The sequence below is a fragment of the Leptopilina heterotoma genome, unplaced genomic scaffold (genome assembly GCF_015476425.1).
Source record: "Leptopilina heterotoma isolate Lh14 unplaced genomic scaffold, ASM1547642v1 Lhet_115, whole genome shotgun sequence".
NCBI classification, from domain to species: Eukaryota; Metazoa; Arthropoda; class Insecta; order Hymenoptera; family Figitidae; genus Leptopilina; species Leptopilina heterotoma.
The window spans coordinates 710,894-723,614 of record NW_025110834.1 but is presented as its reverse complement, the minus strand read 5'-3'; the positions used below and the strand labels follow the sequence as shown (position 1 = coordinate 723,614).

Below are 12,721 nucleotides of genomic sequence, written 5' to 3'. Positions count from 1 at the left end.
TCCCCCCAAATTTGTTTTCAAAATTTTCTGCTTCATGTCAGGTTTCCAAAATAGAGAAGAGCAACACACTTAACATTTTAATTGAATATTTATTTATTAATTATTTTTTCAATATTTTCTATAACTGGTAAACTTATCACAACCTTACCTCAACCTTACAACTTAATAATTACCTTACCTCAGCCTTGACATGTAACCTTACCTCAACCTTAACATGTAACGTTACCTCAACCTTAACATGTAACCTTACATCAACCTTAACATGTAACGTTACCTCAACCTTAACGTGTAAGGTTACCATGGCCTTATCATATATAGTCACCACACCCTAACATGTAACCTTACCTCCATGGCGGAAGTTTTTAGTTCACCTCAGGTCTACCACAGCAATATCGTGTAACCTTATGAGCCTTACGATTAGTACTCAACATAACCTTACCTCATACTATTGTGCTATGTGGGATTGTTTTCAAAAAAATTAAAACTTGACAGACAATTAAAAAAAAATAATTAACAAATAGTTCTTTTCAATGTATTAATTTTATTAAAGGTATTATAAAATATTCTTTTGTTTTATTAAACATAACTTTTAAACTATAAAATATAGCAATTTTTGAACCCATATATAATTTAAAATTTTTAATAAAGTTTTCAATCTCTAAATTGTTTATAACAAATATAAACCACTTTTTTCAACTGACCTTGATGAATAACATTTTTTTGATTATTTTATATTAATTTTTTTCTTTAAGTGATGAATGTAAATAAATTATATTATAAAAGAGAGTTCTCTTTTATGAAAAGAAAATTTTATTATTTTTTTTATGAAAAAAATGCTTTTTTTCAATGTTTATAAATAAATAAAAAAAAAATTAAAGCTTTTTTCAAAAATCGGCCTCGAGGAATCTCTTAGGAATTTAATAACGAGTGTTTTATAAAAAAGAAGGCAAAAATTGGTTAAGATTTACGTGCTTTATGCTATTTTGAACTCAGTTCTTCAATTTTAAACCACTGTGGTGGTCGGTGCTCGACGCAACAGAAAATTCAAAATCTCCGGTTATAATTAAAAATACAAAAATTTTTGAAAATTTTTTTTTAAATGATGTTTATTTAAAAGAATGTATATTAATTAACTACCAAAAACATACCCATTAATTTCTAACAAAATAATTTTGAATATTAATTTGTTTTAAAATGATGCAATAATTTGTTATTGTAAAAGAAAGTTATAAAAATTTTAAATGTCGAAAAATAGTTAAAAGTGTTTCTTTAGTTCGTTGTCAAATGTAGATTTTAATAAATGTTTTTACTTTTATGAAAAACTTAAAAAATTTTAGTCCCAGTGGACGCGTGGTTTGACCCAAAAGTTAAAAGACTTTAATTTCTATGTAGCCCTCTTTTTCGAAATTACATCTTATTTTTCAATTTTCACCGAAGCTAGCTTTTTAACTTTAACTTAAACTTTAACTTTAACTTTTTTTAAAGTATTGCTCTAAATATTAATAAGTAAAAGGTAAAACTGCAATAGATTGTGAATTAAGAATCTTATTCTATAACTAGCAAATAATACGCGCGGAACGCGTTATTCCATTTCTTATTATTTTGTAAATTAAAATTCAATTATTTTCATAAATAAGGAAATTCTTCGCAAGAATTAAAATATTTTTATAAATCATAAAATTCTGCAATTTTCATAAATAATAAAATGTTTCGGAGGATTCAATATTGTTTAAAAGAATTTAATTTTCTAAGAATCAATGATTTTCAACATTTTCAGTAAAAATGATTATAAAAAATCTTCATTATTTTCAAGAAAGTTGAAATAAATTTTAAAAACAATTCAATTATTTTAAGGAATTTTAATAAAAATCTTGCCAAGTACCTATTATATTATTTTCAATACAATTTTAATTACATTTTCTCGAAAGAATTCAATTATTTGAAAAATTGTTGTTAAAATTCTTAAAATGAATTCAATTATTTAAAAATTTTTTTATAAAAGCTTTACAAGAATTCAATGATTTTCAGTACATCGACAATTTAATTATTTCTGAAAATAATTGAATTCTTGAATAGAATTTTATTAAAACTTTTTTATATAATTGAATCCCTGCGAAAAAATGTATTATTTCTACAAATAATTGAATTTTTAGAAAATTTTAAAAAATAAGTGAATTTTTGAGAAGAATTTTGTTAAAATTGTCTTCAAAATAATTGAATTCCTGTGAAAAATTTACTGTTAACTAATATTATTGAATTCCTTCGGATAATTTTAGAAAATGTTTAAAAATAATTTAAACATGATTTCTTCAAGTTTTATAATAATTAAAGAGGATCGAGTGTTAAAATCATTATTTTATATTATAAGAATATTGTTACTATAACTTCTTAAGAATTATTTTTATATTCTATTATTATCTAAAATTTAAACTAAAATTTCTTTTTAAATCAATTTTTATTGGAATATTCTACGAGAATTCAATTATTTAAATACAAAAGTAAATTATTTATTGAATAATTGAATGTTTCTTAAAATTTTATTCTTATAATGGATTCTATTAACAAATTTTTAAATAATTGAATTCTTTTGAGGAATTTTAATAGAAATTTTTTTAATAGTTACATTTTTCAAGGATTTCTATTTAAATTGTATTAAAAACAATTGAAATTCTGCAATGAGTTTTATTATTTCTGAAAATAATTGAATTATTGAGAAGAAACTTAAAATTTGTAAATATTTGGATCCCTGTGAAATTTTTATTATTTATGAAAATAATTAAATGTTTGCGTACAATTTTATTAAAATTGTTTTTAAATAATTGAATTCTTTAGAGTAATTTTATTAAAATAGTAGATATTGAAAATCATTGAAATGCGGAAAATTTTTAAAAATAATTCAAATTTTGACAAGAGTTTTATTAAAAGTTTTGAAATTAATTGAATTTTGAAGAAGAAATTTTTTATTCATAAAGATAATAATTGGGATTATGTCGAGATTCTCTTGTAAATTTTGAACATAATTGCATTTTGTGATAAGAATTTTATTACTTTTGGAAATAATTGAATTTCTTCAATCGTTTGTAACTTCTTCAAAATTCAATTTTTTTTAGTGTTTTTAACTAAAATTTTTCTATAAATCCATTATTTTTAATAATTAATTAAATATATATTGACAAATTTAACTAATTTTAGAAGATTTTGAATTATTAAAATTTTTCAAAAACCTAAGTTGATTAAAATTTCTAATTAAATTCATTCAACATTAAAATTTTCTAAAATTTAAATTGAAACCGTTTGAAGTTCATTTATTTATGAAAATTGTAAGCGCTACTCTATTAAAATTGAATTTAATAAATTAATTAATTCTGAAATATTTAAGTAAAATTATTCATTAAATAATTTATTTATTTTATGATAGTTGTTCAAGATTTAAGTTATTTAAAAAGAAATTTTTGTCAGAAATTGAAAAAATTGAAGGTTTTGTAGTAGAATTCGTGGTAATTTTATAGTTTATGAATCAAACAAAAAAGACACAAAAATTCAGAATTTTCTTATGAATTCTAAAAATTTAATTTTTTTCAGAACTTTTAATAAAAATTCCTGACTTTTCCCAGAATTCCCTACGTCAGAATATATGATTATTATATATATATAATTATAATAATATTAAAACTATATATTCCAATTTATATTTTATTTTTAAAATTGCTAATTTTATTTATAAAAGTGAGTGAGAAGTCAGCTACCTAGTTTTAATTGAACAATTAAAATCAATATTTAAATCAATATCTTATTATAGTAAATATTTGAGATATATTGTGAATTTTTTCATGAATTATTATTACGATCACATTGATTTCATGATGGGTCAATAAGATTGGCAATACAGGGACACTTAATGTTATGTAATTGTACGTAAAATTTCTCCAAGTCTTATACACATACACAGATGTTAGACTTTTCCGTTCTTGGTACAATATATAAGCTTAATTTCTATTTTTTCTTGAAAACGTATCACTTTCACTAACCTGCGTGCCAGCGTGCGTCTTCGAGAATAGCGAACGTTCTTCCGCCTTTCCTCAATTTTTCCACCTCAATTCAATTCTCCTCTGTCGTCTCTTTCTCACAAGGTCGACAATATATTACAATAATTAAATGCTAACCCGTACATGTTTCTTGCACAAAAGAAACATTTCGAGTTTCTTTTTTATTTCCCAAAAAAAACTCGTATCACGAGTATGTCCTTAGCTGATTTTCTTTCATTATCAATTCGATTTAATATTCAGGCTATTCTGCATTGCTATTTATTAAAAACACCGTCCCAGTTATGAACTGTCACTGAACCAAATTTTAAATCCAGTTCATTTGATGTTTAATTGCTGAACTTCTTTTGAAGAATTAAAACAACTAAATTCAATATGTGAGCAATATGAATATTGAAGATGTCTCGAATTAAAAATTTTGCATAAACTTCTTATATAACTTATGAAAACATTCCGAGTTTTGAAATGTGTTGAGTTTCGAAAGTGCTCTGCTGTGTTCCAAAACTACATTGAAATTATTTCACAAGCTCTCTATATAATCTATTTGAAAAGTATCGAGAATTATACTCAAAGTTCAACAGTGAAACTTGAAATCTCATGAGTAAATCGGTAATCTGATTAACTTTCACTGTTTTATGGAAGTTTTGATGAAAACATTCTTTCTGACACTGCGCCGTATTACAATAAATTTTCTTTAAAAATCTCTTCTTTCTAATAAAGTTTGGCTAAGTTTTCAAATAGGAGTCATTAAAACTTTTATTTGCTGATCACAATGTTGCAATTCCTTTAGATAATAAAAACTCCTTCAATGAAGTTTTCAAACTTTTGATGAAAATATGTTATTCCAGAAACACCTTTTTCATCAATACACTTAAAAACGCACAATTATTATTTTTTATGATTCAACTGCACTGCACTCACTTTTGTCTTTAGTTGATAGTAAATATTATTCCGAAAGAGGAAGAGAAAACGAAGGATAAGAATCAGATGGAATAAATATAAAAATTATTTTGAATTATACGTGACTTCAATAGTCCAATAATAGAAAATTAAATTAAAAAATTGTCTAAAATTACATTTTGCAAACATTCAAAACTGTTATATTGCGCATATAGAAATAGAAATTGCAGATGTTTTGTTTTTTCAATAATTAAAAATCCAACTTTCTTTGTAATTATAGGAAATAATAATTGTATTGAAGGTCATGATTGCGAAAAAAAAAGAAGGCAATGATAATTTTGGAGCAAAATAATTAAGGATGTTTCACTCGCGCACGTTGGAATTGTGACGGTTGGATAGTCGAGTTCGCCAACCTGCTTGAGAGGAAGCGATTGTAAGACTAAAGTCAGAGATTGGTAGCTGTAAGTGCATGCGTTTCTTATCCCTTCTGTCTCAGAAAGTCGTGGGATTGCTTGGTATCCCCTTACCTCTGAGTTGTCTTTTCAAGAACCATGGTATGAAGATTCCATTGATTTTTTTCACCTAAAGATCGTTCAAGGATTGCGGGTCAACATTTTTTATAGACTTTTTTTCTTCTTTCAAGCTTATATATACTCTTTGAACTTGCACAATATAACTAAAGAAATTCCACAGGATATTATCATCATGTTTTATTTGAGTTATTTATTTTAAAAACAAATAGAATTTATAAAATATGTAGAAAAAGAAATTTTACCAACTGAGTAATCCTTGAAACAAACATAAAATTATAACTCTTCTTTTTTAAAACCGCTGCAAAGTTTTATTATTAATATGGTTCTATCTTTGATATGGTATCATGAACACTTTGATTTCTCATATAATAATTAAATTTATTTAAATATTTTAATTTATATCCAAATTAATGGATATGCATATGAATAAATATTTATCATAGTACAAATAAGAAAATTTTTTTTTATATTTTTTATTCGTTTTTAGCTTATAACATTAAAAGTTATTTATTTTCTAATTGTTAGATTGCAATTCCTGCAATTCTGTTGACGCAATTTGCAAGTCCTTTTTTTAAATATATCCTAAAATTTTACCAAGAAAATTTTGTGAAAAATTCACAAATGTTAGTGAAAATTTAAAGGAATTTTTAGTGAAATTTACCCCAAAATTTTTGGAAAACTCCATATATATTGGTTACTTTTTCACAATTTTTTTTTATAAAAAAATGAATTGCTGGTCCCAAACTATTGCTAGAATAATTCCAATTAATATCTGGGTCATAAAAATTAATTTAATTTACAATTCATAAAAAGTAACCACAGCCGATAATCAGCAGGAGATGAAAAATTATTTTTTGAGCGAACTTTATGTCTTAATTGTTAACAGTTGTTAGGGGTCTTCCATGAACCACGTGGTCCCATTTTTTTGAAATTTCAACCCCCCCCCCCACCCCAATGGCATACTGTTACATGTATTAGCGCCATTCTTTCCTCATCGTGGCCATAGCTTGACCCCCCCTATTCCTTGAAGAGCCACAAAAATTTCTCAAAAATCTTTAAAAACAGGCAAAATTCCAGTAACTTTTTTAAATTTCATACTATTTCCAAGTTTTATATACCTTTTTTTAAATTCCATACCTTTTCCAGGATTTCCAGGCTCTGTGGCAACCATGTTCCAGTTTTTAAAAAAAATCTCATAATTTGTAGAAATGATGTTTAATGTCTATAAAATTCATTTTTAATAATTATTTTCAAAATTTTTTTGAATTAAACTTAGAATTTCAATTTTTAAGTTGAATTGCACAGAGAAAAGGTTAGTTTGACAACTATGATAATTTAAAAAAAATTTAAAAACATGAAAATAATTTAGATAATGCAAATTTTTTAATTGATATTTGTTCAAAATGAGCTAATTTACTTGTATAAGTAGATTATGTAAACATACTGAAAGTAATAGGTAAAAATTTATTTTAAAACTTATACCTATGAAATGTCAAAAGTCACCACATTTTAATTACATTTTTCTAAAAAATAAGTTTATAAAGATGAATATATTCATTACCACTTAATATTAAAGTACTTTCAATATACTTTCATATTATGTGCTAACTTTTTAGTTTGGGGTCATCCATAAAGCATAATGTGATATACTTAATTTCGGAAATTTTAACCCCTTTCCGTCCTGATGCCTTTTTCATTAATATGGAGCATGATATTTTACGGACCCCCTCCCTTGCCCCCTAAAGTATCACATGCTATATGGACGACCCCTTTTATAGTATATAGAAATATGAAGAATTTTATCTTTTATATTATAACTAAGAGTTTTTAATTCCCATTAATATCGACAGATAAACGTTGACCAAGGTATAGAAAGGAATTGAAAAGCACAACATTTTAAATTAGGTATAGAAAAGGTATTCAATTTTAAATATTACTATTTATGGAAAATTTGATGCTCATAAAGTTAATTTTTTATAAGTAAGTAAAATAAAGGATAGTAATAATTAAAATTAAAAAAAGTTTTAAGACAAATTTTACATTATATGTGATTTACATACACAGCACCGAAAATTTCTTGAAACTTGACAGGAAATCGCACTCAGTTTATATAAGCAAACGAAATTTTTATAATTTGGCGAATATCGCATGCAATATTGATACAATATTGCCTGAACATGGCAAGTCAATATTTCCAGTATAATTTTCGCTTAAGTTTGATATTCAATATTTCCTTATATGCGGACATTTAAATAACCTCACAATCTCCATGAGTTTTACCACGCAATTTTTCTAACCTCGATGGGCGAGGTCCTGTCAAGTTTCGAGAAATTCTCGGTGCTGTGTGGGATTTTATTTGCACCCGATTATATGCACGTGGACAGTCGCGGTTGACGCCAGTTACCACCAGTTACAAAGTTAAGCACATTACAACTGTCACTGAAATCACTTTGGTTTGAACAGAGCCACTTTCTTTTCGTTTTTTTAACCTTTTCTCAATTAACTTGGATTTTGATTGGTCAATTTCTGTTAGTTGTCCACCAACAAGCATTTAATTTACAAGGATTTAAAAGGAATTAGACTCTAATATTGTAAACTTTGAGCATTGAAAAGGATTCATTCGCTATATACAGACGAATTTGCCTAGAAGTATTCAAATCTATTATGCTTTAATAGTTTTCGGGGTCGCTGATTACGAATCTGGCATCAGATTTTCAAAATTCAAGATAACGCATCCAATATGGCAGATATTAAAAAAAAAATTTTATTAAAAATAAATTTTATTGGAAAAATGTCTGCCATATTGGATTCGACATTTTGAATTTTGAAAATCTGATGCGAGATTCGTAATCAGCGACCCCGAAAACCCCCCGAGTTATGATTTTCATAAGCTGATTTCATAAACTTTTTGATTAAATGCACATTATCCACTTATTAAAAAACTGCTTGTTTAACTAACATTTAAAGTTATGTAACTTTGATAAAAATTTTTTTTATCATTGCTAACAAATATTTTTAAAAAGCTTAGAGCATTATGGCTTCAATTTCCACTTTAGATCGTGTAATTCCGATGCATTATGTTGACGAGCTATAAAACATTTAGTTACCCCGAGTATACTCGGGGTTAACCGTTTTGGTACAGTCAATTTACCCCGAGTTAACTCGGGACAAACCGTAGGGAGGTTAATAACTCATTGAAAAATTTAATATTTCTTTTGATACACTGTTAAAAGAAAAGTATTATTTCAGTACCAATTTTGGTACTAAATCGTAATTTGTTTCTATTTTGATACCGAAGTCAGCTCTAATTTAGAACTTTCTTTTTACAGTGTATTCTTTAAAAAAAATATACCTCTCGGGACCCACAAAAAGTGTGTAAAAGATGGAGAAGATAGGATAAATAAATAAATAAATAAATAAATAAATATTATATATAAATAATTAATAATAAAAAAATATTATAATATAATAATTATAATAATAATAATTATAAAAAAATTAATTAATAATATTAATAATATTATTATTATTATAATAATAATAAAAATATATATAATATCCCACATAGCACAATAGTATGAGGTAAGGTTATGTTGAGTACTAATCGTAAGGCTCATAAGGTTACACGATATTGCTGTGGTAGACCTGAGGTGAACTAAAAACTTCCGCCATGGAGGTAAGGTTACATGTTAGGGTGTGGTGACTATATATGATAAGGCCATGGTAACCTTACACGTTAAGGTTGAGGTAACGTTACATGTTAAGGTTGATGTAAGGTTACATGTTAAGGTTGAGGTAACGTTACATGTTAAGGTTGAGGTAAGGTTACATGTCAAGGCTGAGGTAAGGTAATTATTAAGTTGTAAGGTTGAGGTAAGGTTGTGATAAGTTTACCAGTTATAGAAAATATTGAAAAAATAATTAATAAATAAATATTCAATTAAAATGTTAAGTGTGTTGCTCTTCTCTATTTTGGAAACCTGACATGAAGCAGAAAATTTTGAAAACAAATTTGGGGGGACTGGGATTCGAACCCGGGATCGGCGCGCATAAACCTATCATTCTAACTAACTGAGCTAAGTAGAGAACTGGCAGAAGGAAAATTAATGTTGCCTTTAAGGTGAACCAAGAAGATGATTAACTCCTTAAAGGCAACATTAATTTTCCTTCTGCCAGTTCTCTACTTAGCTCAGTTAGTTAGAATGATAGGTTTATGCGCGTCGATCCCGGGTTCGAATCCCAGTCCTCCCAAATTTGTTTTCAAAATTTTCTGCTTCATGTCAGGTTTCCAAAATAGAGAAGAGCAACAAACTTAACATTTTAATTGAATATTTATTTATTAATTATTTTTTCAATATTTTCCATAACTGGTAAACTTATCACAACCTTACCTTAACCTTACCTCAACCTTACAACTTAATAATTACCTTACCTCAGCCTTGACATGTAACCTTACCTCAACCTTAACATGTAACGTTACCTCAACCTTAACATGTAACCTTACCTCAACCTTAACATGTAACGTTACCTCAACCTTAACGTGTAAGGTTACCATGGCCTTATCATATATAGTCACCACACCCTAACATGTAACCTCACCTCCATGGCGGAAGTTTTTAGTTCACCTTAGGTCTACCACAGCAATATCGTGTAACCTTATGTGCCTTACGATTAGTATTCAACATAACCTTACCTCATACTATTGTGCTATGTGGGATATATAATATTATATATATATATATATATATATATATATATAATATATATATAATAATATATAATATAATAATAATAATAAAATATAATATAATATAATATAATATAATATATATAATATATATAATATAATATATATAATATATAATAATAATATAATATATAATAATATATAATATATATATAATATATATAATATAATATATAATAATATATAATATATAATATATATAATATAATATATTAATATATAATATATTATATTATTATATATATATATTATATATATATATATTATATATTTATTTATTAATTATTATTAATTAATATTATTATTATTATTATTATTATTATTATTATTTATTTATTAATTATAATTATATAATTATATTATTTAATATTAATATTAATTTATAATATTATATATTATATATTATTTATTATAAATAAATAGTTTATGAAAAATTTCATTTGTTAACTAAAAACATGGTTTTTTAAAATGAGATTTCTTCATTTTTGGTAAAAATAAATTTTTTTTTGTCTTGTTCTCTTCATGAAATGAAAATCTATCATTCACAGTTTGTGGTAAATTGAATTTTTGCAAAGAACTGGTATTTTTGAGAGAGTAATTTTTCACTTATAAACAATTAATCACAATAGCTACAATTTTAACTTTATCTATTTGGGATAAACGCCATTCAATTAGATAAATTTTTCTGCAAACATCCATTTTCAAAAGTCCGAAAAACTAAAAATTTTGATAAATGCTATGAGAAGAATAAAAAAAGAAGAGTTGATCAAATGAAATCACTGATATTGAACAATTATTATGTTTATGAAAATGGAAAAATAAATCAAAAAAGGAATCTTGATTTCTTGTTGTCAAAAAAAGTATTTCGGGACAAAAAGAAGAAACAATTCTATCTAGGTACAAGACATAAAAACCTAAGAGACAGTGAATGGAAATTCCTCAATATTTACTGATGATGAAGCTCTTTCTCTCTTTATGGATTTAAAGTTCACCAAAAATGCATACAAGATACTTAGAAAACGTCTAAAAAATATAAGCAAGTTGATATTCTTCCTCCTTATAAAAGAATCACAAATGCTAAAACCCAATGTTATCAGCCAAAATCTGCAACTGAAATAGTTGATAAAGTGAAGAAAAAAAATAATAATAATAATATTATAATTATAATTCGAAGTGATTCGTTACTTACTCTTCCCAATTTGACATGGGTAGAAAAAGCATTTTTAGAGTTTAGAGAGTCGTTTGTTTGTCTCTTTCTTATCAAAGGTCTGTCTCGTTTGTTGTCAAGTCTCTTGTATATTCCTTTAGTATCAGCGTGTGAGGAGCTGTGGTTTTCGTGAAATCAGAATTTAAATGATTTTGCGCATGATTAATTGTCAGCGTACGTCATATGGTCAGCGACCCTTTCCAGGTTTATTTCAGAAACGATTTGATAACGAGGAAGCCTACTGGGGACAATAATCAGATGGTTCGAGACTTACTTGCGAGTTTCCGAGAAGTCGTGACGCGGTTTTTGACGAGTATCATAATAATCGAAAATAATTTGAGTTTTATCAATTTGTTTGTAGTTTGTTAATTCGTTTGAGTTTTATTAATAAATAGTTGTTTTCGTTAATTATGTGTTTTATTGTGTTTTTCGTTCATTGAGGACAGGAGGAGAGTGTCAGATAGTAGATAATTATTGGTAGCGTCTCAACGGTCATGTTTGAAAAGTTCGTTTGGTTGTTTGTTGTTCAGATGGACCGTTTTTCATCACTGCATCGGCTTGGCAGGATTCTTGGACGGGATTCGATGCAAATGATTCGAATTGAATATTTTAATATATTGATTTGTTTCATCAGTAATCTTCAACGTCACAAGGTGCAAGCCTAAAATTACCTATAACCTTTCATTTTATGCCAGAAACGAAAGATGAAATTGTAACAGAACATCAATAAATAGAAAACCAAATTAAAAGATTAAAAACTGGGCGTATCGAAATCTGTAATAAAATTGACAAGATCAATTACGAATTAATGTGTACTATGATTGATGGAATGCTATGTCAAGAAATAACTGGAAATTCATCTGTTTCAAATTGTACAGTTTATGGAGCTAAACCATCTGAGATGAACAATTTGCAAAAAGTGAAGGATAAAGAAGAAAATTCGGATGCATTCCAGTTTGTATTACAAACTCTACATGCCTGGGTTTGCTTTATGGAAAGCAGAATGCATATATATTAAGTTACCGCATTTAAACATAAGTAAAAAGCAGAATGAAATTTTTGAAAAAAGAAAACCGTATATTCAAGATGAACTTCGTAAGGAAATTGTCATATAATAGTAGATGTTGTAAAACAAGGGACAGGTTCTACTAATGCAATGATGGAAATACCGCAAGAAAATTTTTCGAAAACTTTGAGATTATAGCCAATGTTACAGGTGTGGGCAAAGATTTAATAAAAAATTTATACATTATTTTTCAGGTTATGGCATGTGGGAAAGCAATCATTTACA

At 26.2% G+C, this 12,721-nt stretch overlaps 1 protein-coding gene across 2 annotated transcripts in view; it reads right to left on the bottom strand.

Annotated features, from left to right (window-relative positions):
• LOC122509388 overlaps positions 1-5,380 on the bottom strand; it is a 127,945-nt gene extending 122,565 nt beyond the window's left edge. For both annotated transcript variants that reach the window (XM_043623416.1, XM_043623426.1), the window contains exon 1: positions 4,029-5,380. The gene's annotated coding sequence lies outside the window, so the exon portion shown is untranslated. The remainder of the gene's footprint in view (positions 1-4,028) is intronic.
• Between the last annotated feature and the right edge of the window lie 7,341 nt (positions 5,381-12,721).